General features: G+C 42.2%; 1 protein-coding gene across 4 annotated transcripts in view; it reads left to right on the top strand.

The window, feature by feature from the left end:
- The first annotated feature begins 26 nt into the window (after positions 1 to 26).
- The window catches only part of ZDHHC21 (zDHHC palmitoyltransferase 21), an 80,506-nt gene continuing 67,410 nt past the window's right edge, over positions 27 to 13,122 (top strand). Inside the window, exons 1-2 of one of the 4 annotated variants that reach the window (XM_082467973.1) lie at positions 30 to 1,209; positions 2,802 to 8,913. The gene's annotated coding sequence lies outside the window, so the exon portion shown is untranslated. Of the gene's footprint in view, positions 8,914 to 13,122 lie in introns of all 4 variants that reach the window. The other 3 variants (XM_082467974.1, XR_014265398.1, XM_082467975.1) reach the window with 3 other exon arrangements.

Here is a 13,122-nt window from a genome sequence, read left to right as displayed (position 1 = left end):
CTAAAAAAAAAAAAAAATTTTAACAGTGGGGCTGGTCAATTGGAACGGAGAGAAAGCATGGAGGCCAGAAGAGCTGGAAGAAAGCTTGGAAATCATGTGCACAAACCTCTTCTGCCTGAATCTCAAGAAAGTTACGTTTCCATGTCAGGAACAGAGGACAAGTTTTAAGTATACGTCCGTGGGTCCTCTTCACCTTGTTTAATCTACTGTTCACATTCAGGAGTTGGCAATGTTGACGTGGGTGAGTAATAATACTTTGAGCAAAGGAATGGACTTTCCTGAAATACTAGTTTTCCAAAGCCAGGCCCCATTTATCCACCCACATATCCGGGAGAGAGCTCAGATTTTCATTTTATTGCCTTCCTCTCTCCTGTTTTGTTTTGTTCCTCCTCCTTTCATCCAAAAGATACAATCACCAATGACCCATCTCTGGGTGGGGACTTGGGTTAATGTTTCTCAAGGAAATGATCACAACTTCCTCTTGTCTACCAGCTAAGGGAAACACACCTATTTATGTTCAATATACAAAGAACAAGAGTTTCCAGTACATGCTTCTTTATAAGTCACAATTCCATTACTAAAGGAAACCTGCATCCTGCCCAAACCTCAGGCAAGAAATAGATAAATATTTAAATGGATACACAGATTTTACATCTTACAGCAGTTCAAGTAAGACACTAAAAGGATGCCTCCATCAGGGGCCCTGGGATCCATGGGATTTAGTAATCTTTGAGCGTTAAAAAAATAATATCCTGGAGCTTTTCAGAACCATGAGAACACAGTGTGAACCTACCATGGAAGGGGCTCCCCCATGTGCAGAGATCGAAAAAAGAGGCTTTACGTCCCTCACTCTCCTGTTCGTCTGCAAAGGAGATCATGAGTCCTGGCATAGCTCTAAGGAAAATGGCAAAGCAGGTGGAATTTTCTTTGGTGTCTACTTTTCCTCTTTTCTGCCTCACCCTTGAGCTCCCTTCCCTCTCTCACCTTGATTTTAGGATATTCAAATTATCTACAATTGCCCAGGGCTCCTAATTCATGTCCATTCATCTATGTAGCTCATCAGTGTATTCATCCAGTTAACATCTATTTAGAATGGATTAAGCGTCAGGCACTGGGCTGACCCACTGAGGTACCAAGATGGCTCTGACAGCTTCCCGTCCTGGAGGAGACAGAATTTACTGACTAGAGAGTTCGGGTTTCATTGTCCAGGTAACTACTTCTTAACCTTGGCTGTGTATTAGAATTATCCATGAGCATTTTAAATACAGAAATTCTGTTCTAATAGTTGGAGGTAGGGGTTGGGTACAGCAGGTAATAGTCGATATATTTTTTAAAGCTCCACCAGTGATTTTGCCACCAGGGCAGATAATGAGTAGGTGGGAACCACTGCAGAATTCTGGTCACAGGAATTCTGAACACTTGCTCAGACTTCTTCTAGAACAAGAACATCATGCTGTTCTCCCAGACCTTCTTGATCCTCCTGTTGTTCTCCACCAAAACTCTCTTTTAAGTTCTTTAAATTTCATTTTCAGGCAATTTATGAGTAGCATTGCTCTCGCCCAGTTAACTAAATTGCACTTTTTTGCCCACAGGAAATAGAGGTGTTTAATTGAGTTGATTTTTCTCCCCCAAATCATTTCCTCTTTTTCTCATATTCCTATTGCATGTATGCTTCCATTAGCATTTAGCACTGTAATTCAATAACTCTCATATTTTAGTGTGCCTAAAATTTACTTTGCGTGCTCACAAGCGATGCGTTTTTGGTTTCACACCCAGGGCATCCGATTCACTGGGTCTGAGATATGTTTGGGAGCCTGCATTTTTTTCCACTTTTTCATTGTGAAGATTTTCAAACATACCAAGAAGTTGGAAAAAATAGATCCAAGAATACCTTCATAGCCTCCACCTTATTTCAACAATTGTTGTTTGCCATATTTGCTTTATCTCTCTGTATGAATGTGTGTATATGTGTGCTCGCTACATATTTTTATATTGTTGAACCATTCAAAAGTAAATCACAGATATCATGACATTTCACCCTTAATACTCCAGTATGCATCTCCCAAGAATGAGGATATTTTCCTACGTAATAAAGATAATGATATTGTTATCACTCCTAAGGAAATTAGCAATATTTCCAACATGTTATCAAGTTATTTGCATTTTAACTGATGTCTCCTGGATCTAGCTCACTCTCTCAAGTGTAGAGGTGGAAATTTCTGACTTTATGGTGGGCTAGTGGAGGAGATCCCAGGGGAGCAAGCAGGACTCGTGAGACAACCCAAATAAGTCTTGAGTTAGCTCTGAGTAGATTTCACAAATCAGGACAGACCAATGTCCCAGCTGGCCAGAAGACCCATTCCACTTGACACAAAGCCTAAGAGAAGCCAGACAGGTCATACAACTCCTAGGGTGCACTCCCGCACACTGGCTTGAACTATAAGAAAGGTGAAATGTTGTTTCCTGCCTTGGGAAAATTCAAAGAAAATCCTCCTGCCCTTATGTTTAAAATAGAAAGTTGGGTGGTGAGTGTACAAAAAGGTATCTACAATCATTAACTGTAAACCTAGTTTAAGGGATAAGATTGGTTCCGTGGCAATGATGTTGAATGATTCTCTGCTGTGATTAAAGAGTTACAATTGTGGTCCAGCGTCAGGCTTCAGGGGAGCTGTAAGGAACAGGGATGGAGGGAGTGGTAGCGTGATACTTTTGCATGCTCGCGAATATCGTCTCCATAAAACAGTATCAGCTGCTGCTGCTGCACACGGTGTAATTTTAACATGCTCTTTTAATGTTTACAGCATGCCCGTAAAAGATTTCAGTGATGACTGTTGGTGATTTCTGTGGCAAGTAATGAATGACAGCACAACCATGATGAGATGGCTTCAGGAAAAAGTCTCTCAGAATGCTGGTATTCACAAATTCAGACCCGAGGACGATTCCTCGGTTCAGGATTTTCTAAACCTAAGGTTGGCACCATTTCATTATTGCCTACATGGTTCTGTAGGGTCATATCTCCAGGTTCTCCCCAAACAGCAAAAGTGGACTAGGAAAAGGTGAAGGGAACAAGGGGGTCACTTGCTAGAACAGGTATCAGCTTGGGACAGACTTTTTGTTTTTGTAATGCAGTTACAGTGAAAGTTACTCCTTGACTAAGAGAGCAGAGAACAAAGATATCAACAGAAGTGGGTGTGTGTGTGTGTGTGTGTGTGTGTGTGTGTGTGTGCGTGCATGTCTCTCAGTTTGGCAGGTATTGCTATCCAAAGCAGCACAGGTATTTAATAAACCCAAGATGTGGTCAGTGCATTCTAATAGTTCATCAGTCTTTCACCATCGCTTGCACTGAATTCCTCAATTACGCATTTGCTTGCCTTATGCTCTTCTCCACTGTGACACGCGGAGCCTGCATTACCTATGGAATTTTCCCAGGCATCTCTATGTGGTGGTGCACCCATGTCAATTACATTATTTTTTGCCACCTAAGGCTACAGCTTCCTGCTGTGACACTGCAGGGTGTGAAATGCCTCGTGGCCTCAATTTTTTTCATCTATATTAGATGTAGATTCCATGAATCCAAAGCAGGTCTGTTGAGTTAGTATACGTGGAAACCAACAAAAGTTAATCCTCTAAAGTGTTTTACAGCCATGAGTACTCTAATGCAGAACAGCAGAAAGTACTATTTTTATTATCTCTGGCATCTGGGTTTTCTTTGAAGGACTCAGAAATTGTTTTATCCCCCTAGTCAACATTATCTCCACATGAGCCACGTGGGCTGTCCCTTTTAGTCTCTTCATCCCCTTTCCTAGTGCTGAACATTCCCCTATTTTCTTTCCCTTTCAGATAGCCCAGCACCTCCTGTTCTTGTGTCTGCACAAAGATGGAAGCCATTGAATTTTAACTCTTAGCCTCCCTCCTCTCCCCTTCAAGATTTCCCACTTGGTTACCCCCTGGCTCCTCTTTGCTCTGACTTTGAGAATTAAGCAGCTGTTTCTTCTCTACCAAAGAAAACCCTCCTATCTGAACTCTTGATTCTACTGGTGCTCCTGCCTTTCACTTTGTTTAAGCTCCCAATTCTAACTTGTCTTCCTCTTCTCTGTTTTTATGGTCTTGTCTTGTCTTGGAGGTTTTCTCCATCTCTTTTTGCTGTTTTCTTTATACTAACATCTCTCGATGAAAATCTCACTCAATCTTTCTCTGTCATGCAAAGAGGTCGGCATCATCAAAATTGCCCTATTTTTAATATGTTCCTTGCATCGAATCAGGGCAGAACTTGCCATCATCTTTCTAGACCCATTTTATTTCTGTCTTGTAATTCTGTTAATCCCATTTACTTAGAATAAGCTGTTTTCTGAAAATACCACTCACAAAAATCGTTTTTTAAAGCATTTAAAAACCTTCTATCTCAATCCATATTTCTCTAAAGGATGAGGGGCCAGGGGGATCTGCCCAAAGCATCACTTCCTCCCGTGTTGGAAGAGTCCGCGTGTGAAACTGCTGCGTCTCATTACTGAGAATGGCAGCTACTTTGCTGTGCCTTTGACACAGAAAGGGAGACCTCTTTCCTGAAGAACCTTGACTTTTGAGTCCTGACAACAGGTAGCTTTCATTATCAAATGGGTTCTTAAAACTTACTCAGCCAAAGACTACCGGGAACAAGTCTGTAGCATGAAAAAAAGCAGATTTATTGCCTTGGAAAAAGGGAGGGCACATCCTGCTTGTCTTCCGCTAGACAAGCAGGAAGAGGTAGGCATCTTTTTGTGAACTGGGCTCTCACTGAAGGACTTTGAAGATGGTCTAAGGGAAGCAGGGACCAGTTTTGCATTGGTTGTTGTTTTGAGGTACGATTAGAAAAAGAGGCAATTAACTAGGAACTGGGTGTTGTCATGAAGTGAAGGTGTCAAGATGACTGAGCAATTGGGTATCCCTAGTAAGAAATGAAAATAGCACGTGGTCTGGGGCATCACTGGTCAGTAACCACCCAAAGAGAGGGTCGTTATTGTAATTTCGAACTGCTGCTTGATCTTGGCAGAAACAGTGTTTTCTATTAACGTTGCAGCTGCCTTCATCTGCGTCTGTCCTCCCAGCCTGATTAGTGGCAGGGCTTTTTTCTCTTTTCAGTCCAAGTTGGTTTTCCCTCTTTCAGTTCCAAACAGATTTTAACTCTTTCAGCATCCCAGACGCTAAACTCACTGAAATACATTTCCCCACCTAACCAATTGTAAGTATTTGGGTTCATCTTGATTTAACTTAATAGAAAACTCTAGAGCAAACATCAAGCAACCTTAAAAAGTTGAGGCAAAGCCAGGTGGTTTCACTCATAGGTTCCAATTTAGGATATTTAGAACTTTTCCAAATGCCCCACCACTCTGCCTTTTGATGATGCCACTGCCCTCACAAATAGTCTTTCCAGATTAGAGCAGGTCTATTACCCTACTCTGAAAGCTTAATGGCTCCTCATTGGAAATCTCATTGTCTTTGAAGCTCACCATGATTTGGCTCTGTTCTACCTTTCCATTCTCCTCTCTTTCTATGTGTTTCACATTTGAGCCACATCAGAGAGACCCTTGTACTTCTACACTTCCATGCCTTTGCTTACACTTTTCCTCATCCTGGAGGGATCCTCTGTCCCAATCAAAATCCTATTCTCACTTATCTGATGCAAGAACTTTCTCCACTAAGCCACTCCTGAATCACCCTGTTGACACTACCAGCTGCTTCTTTAGCATTCCCATAGCACTTTGTTTATGCCTCTGGTTAGCATTGCTTTTCTTCTGTCTCCTAAGAATGCAGTGTTTTTTAGAGTTATCCTTGATATTTGGGGGGAGAAGGGTTATTTTACCGACTCTCTACGTCCTGGGGAACATAGAACTCTCTATGTTCTTAACCTGAAGTTCATGACTTCAGCTCTGGGGACATGGGAAGGTGAAGTATCTTGTGAAACTTTATGTATACATCTGTATGTACATGTTATATAATTATGTAACTTGTTGGGAAGAGGGTCTACAACTTTCAGCAGATGCTCAAAGAGATGTGTAACCCCAAAGAGGTTAAGAATAACTATTAGAATATTAGACTGTTGTGGAATGGGCACCCTGCCACTCAAACAGATGGGGGAGAGGACTACAAGCAACCCAGAAATCATGAATGTGCATCAAATGTGGGTGCTTAAGGCATAGTACCCAGCTGGGCAGGTGGAGAACACTATCCACCCAAAGCTGCCAAGGGCTATTTGCCAGTACTGATTAAACTCTGGACTGAACTTTCACTGACTTTAGGAAATTGCAATAAAATTCTATCCTCCCCAGTCAAGGCACAGCAGCACAGTCATTGGCTGAGTTTGTCCACATAAATGCCCTGACTGTGCCTTTGTTGAGAAGCCAAATTGGCAGTGGCAGCAATGCTACTTGTCCTCGTCTACTTTTTCTATTCCCAGATAAATATTAGTTTGATTAATAATCACATTTCAGTCAGTCACAGGCACCATGAAGACTAAAATTCTGGAGGGAAAAAGTAGTGCATGACATATATCTTTTCTCCATCCTTAGACTAAATAGAAAAGCTCCTCAAAAGGATTATATGATGCCATATCCTCCCATTCTCTCACTTTAACACAGGTGTCTAAGTATATGGGTTGCAAGACAATACAGTCAATGTTGAGCATGAATGATAGAACTATGACTTGACCTTCAGTGCAAGGGGTAGGTCCTTGATGGTACTGCCCATGAGAAAAAGACTCATGATTTTGAGAATGTTTTTCCTGACACTTCTCTCCTTCCATGCCTTTCTTAGAAAATTCTCTGTGGAACTGATTTGGCTAATAACAGGTTAGCATTAGAAAAAGGCATGAAAAATATGTACACTTCCAATAGTCATGTGCATTCACATGCCCATCAACTAAGTCTCATTTTGGCACCTGTTGAGATCATTTGCCACAGCTTATTCTCTCTCACAAGGGTATGCTAAGAGAGAGCAAAAGAATATGCTATTTAGTACCAGGGTTTAGGGGGCAAAACTCCATGTTTCCTCTCCCTCAAAGTGACTAGTTATCATTATTACTTCTTTCTTTTCAAACAAACCCAGTTACAAAAATCCTACTACAGCAAAAGCATTATGAAAATCAATGATAATTCTTCCAAAAGCAAGTGTGACCACCTTCAAACCTAGCTATTCATGAGCGAAGGAGTTTAGTTCTCAATCTGAAAAGCAATAAAACTTGCATATAGTCAAATCAACCCCTACCAATGAGTTCCTTTGGGATTAACAGATAATATTTTAACTCAGTAATTTTAAAATGAGCATGCATTAGAATCATCTAAAAGGCCTGATAAAATACAGATTGCTGGGCTTCACCCCCAAAGTTTCTGATCCAGTAGATCTGGGGTGGAGCTGGGGAATATGGATTTCTCATGAGTTCTGAGGTGATTCTGAGGCTACTGGTGTGGGAACCACACGCTGATAACCACTGATGTAGGACGTTAAGGTTGCGAGGTATTGGTAATTAATTCAGAAACCAGGACATAACATGTTTCAAACTACCTAGTAATACAAGGTAACATAAGAGTCCAAAATAAGCTACAGTGTGTGTGATATTGAGAGAGAGGGAACTCTGGGCTGGCAGGATTTGAGCTGACTCCCAAGTCCAGATGGAATTAAGATCATCAGAGAGGAAGGTGGACCGCATTCTAGGATGGGCAGAAGAATCAACTTAGTTAGAGGTAAGACTGGAGGGGTAGGTAGGGACCAGTTTGTGGAGAATGGCTTTCAATGCCATTCTATAAAGAGTTCGGATTTTATGTAGCAGGTAATATTTCTTCCATTCACACATTATTCCTCCCATGGCATGCAGTCACAAAGCTCTAGTTCCAGGTTACTGCAAACATTTTAACCTTCCCAAAGTATTGTTCAGCTGAGGTGAGGGGGGAGAGGGAAGGTTTTAGCATATCTCTGATGTTTGATGAAGATACGAATTGAGATTGGGAGGTGGATTATTTGCAGTGTAGAGTCAATTTATTTTTCCTAGGTTGCAGGGATGGGAAAGCCAGCAACTTTTGGATGGCATCTGAAACACTAAGTAAAGCTTGTTTCAGTATGGATTTTGGTTGCCGACAGGAATAGGAAAAAATCATGGATGTCTTGGGCAACTGTGGCTCTTGAAGTGGGCAAGACCATTCACTAGAGGCCAGTGCTTTTCAATCTTTAAGGTGCACGTGTAGGAATCATTTGTAGATCTTGTTAAAATACAGATACTGATTCAGCAGGCCTGAAATGGTGCATTTCTAACAAGTTCCCAGAGGGTGCTGATGCTGGGGACTGCAATTTGAAGCAAGGTACCAGAGGACATCCAGAGCGCGTTAGGGGTAGAGAGGCCCGTGGGGCATCCCTCCCGAACTACGGGAGGAGGATAAATGCGATCCTCAAAGAAAGGCCCTTCTCCAGTCACTCAGGAGAGCGGGGACAATGGTGTGGAAGGAAGAGGAGAGCGTGGGCAGAGCTGGGAAGGTGGCAGCCGGGGAGGGCGGCGGCGCCGAGGTGCGTCAGGTACGGACGGGTGTTCGGGTGATGGCTGTCCGGCAGGGCACGCTGCCGCGGCGCGTCTCCGCGCGCTCGAGGCGCGATTTCTGGTCTTTCGGCCCTCGGCGGCTCCCATCGCGGCTCCCGGGCGCCCAGCTGGGACCGCGGCGGCGGCGGCGGAGACAGCCGGTCGCTCCACCGCGCGGGCGGCACACACCTAACCCGCCGGCCCCGGCGCTCTGGCTCCCGGAAGCGGAAGGGGAGCGCAGCCCGGCTTGGGCGGTGGCGGCGGCGGGACTAGAGGAGGAGGAGGAGGCGGAGGGGGAAGAAGCGGAGGTGGAGGGGGAAGAGCCGCCGGCGGCCGCGAGAACAGCGGCGGGGAGAGGCGAGCCCCCCGCGCCGGTGAGTGTGTGCAGGCGCGAGAACGCCACGGCCGCCCCCCGGCCCCCGGCCCCTGCAGCCCGGCGCCCGGCCGCCCGCCCCTGGCTGCGCCCCTGTTCCGCGCCCTGTTCCCTGCCCGCACCTGCCCTCGCTCCCGCTCAGAACCCCGGGTCTTCTGCGTGCCCTGCCCGCCTGGGGCCTGGCCTTTCTCCCAGCATCTTCAGCCAGAGCTGCAGCCGCCCGCCAACTGCCCCTCCTATAACTGGTGGTGGGTGGGTTCGTGCTCCAGTCAAGATGATTTGGGGTAGTTTTTCGTGTGTGTGTGTGTGTGTGTGTGTGTGTGTGTGTGTGTGTGTTTAATTTTAAAAACCCTGTGCCCTGAGTTTCTCGCGTGTGAACTGTAGTTTCCCTCTCTGTACCCGCGCCCGGAGACCTGCGTAGGGATCTGGGATTTATCCTTGCCATCACAGCCTTTCATTCATTTCCAGATCGCTGGGTGAGGCTTCAGAAGACTTGCAGGAGGAGAAATAGTTTGCTCCTTTACTGACCTTCTGCCTCCCTCCCCCAGATTCTAGAGTGGTTTTAAGAAAATGGCTTATGGATGGCAGCAGTTTGCACTTGTTACCATTCACTGTAATAGACCGCTAGATTTTAACTGGAGAGTCCATTTAAAGTTGTGGTCTTTCTCAAGCTGTATTTGGGGCGTATTTTAAGATCCCTTGTGAGTCAGTGGAGGATGTCTGTATCTCTAGGGCTAAGAGAACCTGACCAGTTTATTACTTGAAAATATTGCAATATAGCAGTCTATAAAAGTACAAGAGGAAAAAAAAAAATCAAGGTCGTTGTGAGCGGGTCATAAATCATAGTGTAAAGTTACAGTATAAAATCATGACGACTAACGATAGTTAAGCACGCAGGTTAAATATTTGTCAAATGGATCCAAGGCCTAATATGTGTACTTTAAAAAATTCACTGCCTTCCTTGTAGTAAAAAGTAATAGTAATTATCATCTGATGATTGCTTAGTATATGCCATTCCTGGACTAAAAGGCTTTTGGTGTAATATCTTGTTAAATCCTTCCAACTCTTTAGATTTTATTTATTTTAAAGATAAAATCCAGAGAGATGCTTTATTTTGCCGTAGGTGTGCTAAGTTGTCATGGCAAAAAAGATTTTTGAAGAGATGAGAAATCAGTTGGAAAGAAGGAACCAAATGATTTGGTGTCGTGGAAAGAAAACTAGATTTTAGTTCCATTGCTGTCACTATTTAGCTGTGAGGTCATGGGTAGGTCAGTGACCCATGCCATTTTTCATCTATACAACCGGGAAGTCAGGATAAATTCTTTAAGGCTTATTTTAGCTTTCCCATCCTTACTTGGCATATGCTAAGTTTGTAAATAATTTAAGACCCTTTAACATGTTAAAGTTACTTTTAAAACATTTACCTGAAGAAGTATTAGTAAAATTATATCAAAATATAACCAAAAAATGTATAATTCCATACTTTTAGAATAATATTTGGTGTAGTACTATTCCAGAATTCCTCATTTTGGAGGTAAAACAATAGGATTATATTAAGTCCCTTCAAACTGTTGTGACTTCTGTTAAATTTAACGTACTTTCGAAGCCTTAGTTGGAGTAAATGAACTAGAGCATATTTTAAATAAAACGGTGTCACATTGCCTATCTCTGGGGTGTTTTACTTAATAAAAAGAAATTTAAGCATTTAAAAATGCAAACATGTAACCATCAGCTTAACAGGTATGTTCTAAAGAAGTAACCAGTGAATCATAAAATTTTTTACTTCTTATTTACTCACTGCCTGATTTCTCTAATTCATAGAGACTGATTCAGAACCTGTGGAAAAGCACATGGATAAAATAATGTCGTGTATTAGTGAAGAAATGAATTTAGAAGTCTAGTAATGTCTCCATGGAGCTTTTTTTCAGGAATTGTAATTGAATGTGAGTCAATAAAATCTTTTTCAGTGTAGAAGGCTACATAGTGGCGTTATCAGTACTACCAGGCATAACAGGGAAGGCGGAGGAAAAGCTATTTTTATTACCAGGAAGTTGTTCCCTAAGCTCAGTTTTACTTTTATATTAAGGAATGAAGACATTTTATATTACTTTAGTAAAACATTAGGGCTCAGTTTCAACTTTTCAAATGCACTAAATATAAACGGCATTGTAGCATGTAGTAGAATAATCAATGAATTAATACCTCTTATTAAAGTTGAAAATGTTTTGATTTGAATCAGTAAAAAATATAGGTGAATGACATGAAGAAAAATGGAAAAACACCAGTCTTGCTTATTATCAGAGTAGTGATTTTTTTTTTTCTTTATTGGAGTATAATTGCTTTAAAATGGTGTGTTAGTTTCTTCTTTATAACAAAGTGAAATCAGCTATACATACACATATATCCCCATATCTCCTCCCTCTTGGGTCTCCCTCCCACCCTCCCTATCCCACCCCTCTAGGTGGTCACAAAGCACCGAGCTGATCTCCCTGTGCTATGCGGCTGCTTCCCACTAGCTATCGGTTTTACACTTGGTAGTATATATATGTCCATGCCACTCTCAGAGTAGTGATTTTTTTGGTTAAGAATCTTTGGTAAATTGAGTTAGCCTAGTTTAAAAAGCATATCTTAATAGACGTGAAATAGCACTGCTCTCCATGGTAGCTACCTTCCCCAAAATATCTTAAAGTGATGGTAGATTATTTACTTATTTCCCTCTTTTGATGTACCATGGGAAAAAATGTGGTATTTTCAAAGTTTGTCTTCTGCCTTTTCGCCCTCCTCTTTCCCTGTGCTTTTCCTCTCAGGTAGATTGACTTGATCCATTTTAGAGACTGAATAGGTTTCTGCTCTCTTCATCTATCTGTTGCTGCCACTTCCACAAAAGGGCAAGTTAGGTAAAAATTAGTATTTTACTACTCACTGATTCATTCAATTGTAACTTAATGTGCTCCACTGTGATCTCAACCAGGCTTCTGATTTTAAGCCTTTTATCTGTAATTATGGAATGAATAACTTTTTTACCTGCTGCAGGATTTTCAACTTCAGCAAGCAAGGAGAGATTTTTTTTCTTTTAGTGTTATTGGTTTTAATTCATGTCTGCTCTGGTAAAGCCTGGTGTGAAGGAAATCTAACTTAGCCTTTTGGTTTTTTTTTTTTTTTTTTTCAATCTGTTCTTGGTGCAGTGGGTACTAGATAGAGGTAAGTAGCTGGCTTACCTTTCCTCATGGAAGAACATGTCTGATTCACACCCAGGAAATGCCAGAGCCTAATTTCTGGCTTTCACTGTAGCTGAAGTTTTTTCCTTGTGCTGTTTTTGGAGCAAAGGTTACCTGTGCTTTCTGTTCCTACCCTGCATTTAACTCCAGTTCTTCCCTTGCCTGGCCTGTCCTTTTTCCCACACCCATACCTTCCTAAATGAAGAGTCCTGCCTAGACATTTTGTACTGATTGAAACAGTATTTGGTAGTCTTTAATTCATATCATCACACACCTTCCCAGTTATTTTTGCTTTTTGTTGGGAGATTCTGAAGAAGTGTGTCGTTGTAGTGCAGTACTTTTAATAAAGGTATTAATTTACATTTTTTTCACTCACGAGGCGGGTACACAGAAGAGCAACAGCTTATGTTCAGTTCTGCCCAGAACATAGTGATTTAAAGACTTGTTCTAGGAAGTGGATTCTTGAAACCATTGATGGTACAGGTTTGATATGCTTTGACACTTTGTCTACCCACATTTTAACAGAGTCTTCCTGGAGAACTCAGCAATTGGGTCAGAATTCCCTACTTTAATTCTGTATTCTTCCTTAGCTTTTGAAATCACGTCCTGATTTTCTGCCATGCTTCATTGCTTAATTTCCCAGTCCTTCCACTTTTACCTGAAAGAGATTTAGTTTACAGGCTTTAGTTCAGTCACTCTATTTTAGATAAGATCTCTATTTTTGGTTTTCTGCTTGAAGAGACCTCACGCCAGCCTTGTGGAAATACAACCTCCCTACATGCTTATAGTGTGATGCGAGGGAAAAGGCTGTGTACTGTACTATCTGAGGTTTCTCATCTCTGACAAGTAGTTCTCAGACTTCAGTGTTAGAGAAGGTAGGCAGCTGGGTATAGTTAAATTGTATTTAATGATGGTGACCCAGAAACACTGTTTCATCCTGGAGTTTGTAAGACTAGATGTACAACTCATCTTTAGTGCCCCCTGTCCTCCAC

Source organism: Balaenoptera physalus (assembly GCF_965194825.1).
Source record: "Balaenoptera physalus genome assembly, chromosome: 7".
Lineage (NCBI taxonomy): Eukaryota > Metazoa > Chordata > Mammalia > Artiodactyla > Balaenopteridae > Balaenoptera > Balaenoptera physalus.
Note: the sequence above shows the minus strand (reverse complement) of the source record. Positions and strands in the feature narration are given on the sequence as shown.